Genomic DNA, 4160 nt, shown 5'->3' on the forward strand with positions numbered 1-4160 from the left:
GAAGCTTCCAGGTTTGTAAAGTTTGCATGAAAAGTCACATCCAAATTATTTCAATATCAATAGCATAAAATGGAATGGCTCAAAGTTTTTTTCTGGATGTACGTCAAGAAAACAGAAAATTGATTTCTGAAGGTGCTTGAGAATTGTGAGTTAAGATCATAATCTTAAAAAGAAGAGATATTTTAGTGGAAAGTTGTTCCCATCTCCTTGGTTCCTCTGTCGCTTGGATCCCGAGCTCCTGCAGCGGGTGGATGCAAAGCAGCCTGGGACTAGGAGGACCATGGCAAAGCACCCAAACTGGTGTTCCTGGGTAGCTGGTGGGAGGAGAGGGGAGCATGAGGTGGAATAAGCACCTGGTTTAATGGTAGACAGCGTGAATACAGAAAGTTCTGCATGGCAGGAGACAGCAGAGAGAAACCAGCAAATAGAGCTGTTTCCATGAAACAGAGCTTTTAAGTTGCTGATAAAATTACAGAGCAGCAGGAACGCATCTACTTAGGGCAGATGAGCTTATAGCAAAGTGCCTTGTGCTGTAAACAGCAGTCATGCCTTTTGTTCTCCCTTATGTTTGTTGTTATAATTGGAAGCCAATTACATTATTTCTCTCAATGCTGGCATACTTAATAAGGATGCAAATTAATTAAAATTCTCCCCTCATTCCATTAGCAAAGGAAAAAGTAAGCATCAAGCAGAAGCAAGGCTGCAGTGTCTCGATTCTTTTCATAGCAGCGCCCCTGGCTAGCAGCAGAACAAGGGACATGTCATGTAGCCTCCCTGGCTCTTTGTTCCCTCTCTGCAACGTGCAGGCCGCCAGTGGTCTGCTTCGTAGCAAACATCTACCTTACAAACTGTAGAACACTACCAGGGACCCATATTAGCTTTAACCAAGCCAGACTAGCTGTGAGCAAGAAGCAAACCAGATTAGTCTATGTGGAGCTCAAGCTGCTAGGCTGCTCGCTGTGCCCGACTTCTTTACATCCAGCAGCGCATCTCTCTATACCATCACAGTCAGCGGCACAGGTGTAGTGAATGGCTACAGTACAACTTGGACAGCCGGGGATTCTCAAGTGACCCAAGCAGGAGCCAGAACAGGCTGGGAGGGAAGATGACTGTCAGTGAGGTACTAGTGTTACATCGGGAAGAAGTTGGGAATAAGCAACAGATTGGTGTCGTGTTGAGAGTTGACCTGTGTGTCAGTTAAGCATGGCAAAGAATCTCTCCTTGAGGCACGGTATCTTGGAAATATGGCAAAAGATGATACTTCTTGTGTAAATGGACTTACCTTAAACAATTAATTTTCTGTGAGTGCAGGTATTGTTTGGTACACTACACCCTTCCCGTTTCCTATATCTAGGTTTCTGTGTAGTAATTCCACTCTCCCCCCCTTTAATTTTGGGAAATTACTAGTTTTCCTCAGTGGTTCATACTATTATAAAGCATGATGCAAAATGTCAGTGGCAGTTCTGGGACCGCATCTTTTATGTAAGAGGGGAAAAAAGTAGTTTGGGAGTCAGGCAGGTACAACTTGCAAAAATAACTCAGCAGCAGCAAGTCCTGGCAGAAGTCTGAGGTCTGCTCCACCACTGTGGGTTACACAGTTGGGCCCCACATCGCCGTTCAGCAGAAGTTCTCCAATCTCAAATACTTCAAGCACACCCTTAATTTTAAGCATCAAGTCAACAGAATTAAACCATAGGACCGGATTGGAAAACTTCACCCAAGGATTGTGGAATGTCTGGCAGTGGAACAAGCTGTACTGCAATCTCACTATTTATGGGTGGCTGCTCTTAAGCATTCAAAACTTTGCAGTGCTGCAGAGTAAAAATAATGCCAATGGCTCCGTGTATAATTAAAGCTTTAGTAAGTCATTTCACCTTCATGTGGCCCCTCCCCACGTAATTTAAGATTTCACTGTGTATTTTTAGCCTTGGAAGTCTGTGAAAGTTTGTTGCAGTCAAGTTTTGAAGTTTGTGTTAAAAAACTCTGCATTTTCAAGAGAGTTAACTTTTTCTAAAGCATTAAATATGAGAAAAGTCTCATTTTTGATGCAAAGGCAATGCTGTCTTACTTGCACGTGGGCTGTCTTCTGTAGATGCCACATAAATGCTGTCAAGTCTGTTCTGACCACATGACACAAACCTCCTAATAACAAACAGATGCAGAGCAGTAGCTCAGTGCTGGAGCTACAGCGATGTACTGAAGCAGTTGTAATCAATCATGGGCATATAATGCTTTGGGACATGCTGGACATTTTTCATGTACGTAGGGAAACCAGAAAGCTAATCCTATATACAAGCCTGCCTTCTGCAGACTTGGGAGTTGGAACAAATCCTGTGGAGATAAGAATTGCACGCACCAGCTCTCACTCGTCAAGCGACTGTATATTTTTGTCCATAGCGAGGCCAAAAGGACCGCACAGAGCCGGAATTCACTTTGAACGTCCTTCCGATAGGGAAGGGGAAAATAAAAACAACGTGCTGGCAGAAGCTAAACAAAGCATCTTTAATAGCAGGCCATGGAGGAAAATTCATGAGCTACTCTCCATGGCAACATATAGGTTCTGTCACATTTGCTGCCTCCGCTCTCTCCTCCTTCCCTTTCTCTTCTCCCCCTCCGACCCTTCGGTTCCCGCTGTTCTTGCCTCGGTCCTGCCCACACCGCTGTCCGTGAGACCTGGCATTGGCAGGTGATCACTTTGCCACCACGTGTCTGCACATCACTGATGTTCCCCCCTTGCAGCAGTGCTTGTTACGCCTGGCCTGTGCACGTGGGATCCAGATTTTCGATTCCAAGAGTTGCTGCCTGGGGCCAAGCAAGCCTCCTGTTTTCTAAGCTGTCCACTGCTCCTGCTCTTCTTCCTCCTCAAATCGTTAAAGTCACCTATCCGCCCTAGCCCCCTTGCACTGTATTTGGCAGGGGTAGGCTTTAGTCTGTATGGATACTGGAAAGGGGAAGAAGGTTTGCCAGTGGCTGTTTAATTAACCTTTAGCCTAAAAACCAAGCTTTTAAGAAGTTGGCCTAAAACACCATTATTTCTAGAAGAAAACCAGGTAATTGCACTGAGTCCTGGCTTACTTCCATGACTGAAATGAACTACAAGGGGAAGGATGCAGGGGATGCCACTGACACTTTGGTTGCATGTTCTCTCGGGTGGGACACCTAAACCTTGCTGATGCGTTGCAGTCTTGCCATTTCTACGTTCTTTGTATTTCAAGAGGAACAAGTCCAGCACCCACTAACAGGTGAAGAATTGCTGTGTAAATGACAGCCTCCATACCCTAGATTAAGCACTGGCCCCAACCCATTGCAGCAGCACGAATTCTTCAGTGCTCCCAAGCTGCTCGGTGCAAGGTGGCCACAGACACTTCAGCTGGACGCTCTGCTCCAGGAATGCAGCTGTAGTTGTGTGCACCTATTTTCAGAGGAGGCCGAATGGCAAGTGGGTTGGTGTCTTCCACTGCTTGCTTTGAGTGCCTCTGAAGAAACTGGGTGGGAATATGCCTCCTGACAAAGGAGCACATCTGGCCATGGAGCCAGGCCCAAGCACTTGAGAATAGTTAGCTTCCTCAGGAGGACACCCTCCAGCCTCTGCACCTCTGCTTTTGCTGCAAATCAGAGAGATTTGCTGCATGCTCCCTGCCTGCAATCACAACTCTCTGAGGAGGCATAGTGGAGACCCTGACAAGAGCACTGTGCTTACAAACCGCAACAGCCACCGTAGTTCATATACAGGTACATCAAATGCTCTTCTGGACCAGCCTCTTCTGTTCAGAGAGCTACAGTAAGCTTGGAAAGAAAGCATTCATCTCAGAGGGTTTAGGCAATACACCTATGCTGCCAGGTTCTCTCTGATGTGGCCTAAGCCCTACTGAGTTCCAGTGGGGGGGGGGGGGAGGGGGGGGGGGAACTGGGGACACTGGTGAGGACTTGCACTGGCCAGAATGCTTCCAGGGGGTTTTACCCTGTGTCTCTTTTCTCAAGCAAAGACACAAACAATTCTCTGCTTTAGGAAACTTCAGCAGGTAGTCAGCCTGAGTGTTAATGTTTTGCAATTTTGTTTTATCGTGTAGCCCAGCTCTACCCACGTAAGCAGAGAGGAAAGGTTTTCAGCATTAGCAGATGCTGCTATAGCCCTTTCTTGGGCAAGTTTTAGCAGTTCT

Source organism: Fulmarus glacialis, unplaced genomic scaffold, assembly GCF_000690835.1.
Source record: "Fulmarus glacialis isolate BGI_N327 unplaced genomic scaffold, ASM69083v1 scaffold16103, whole genome shotgun sequence".
Lineage (NCBI taxonomy): Eukaryota > Metazoa > Chordata > Aves > Procellariiformes > Procellariidae > Fulmarus > Fulmarus glacialis.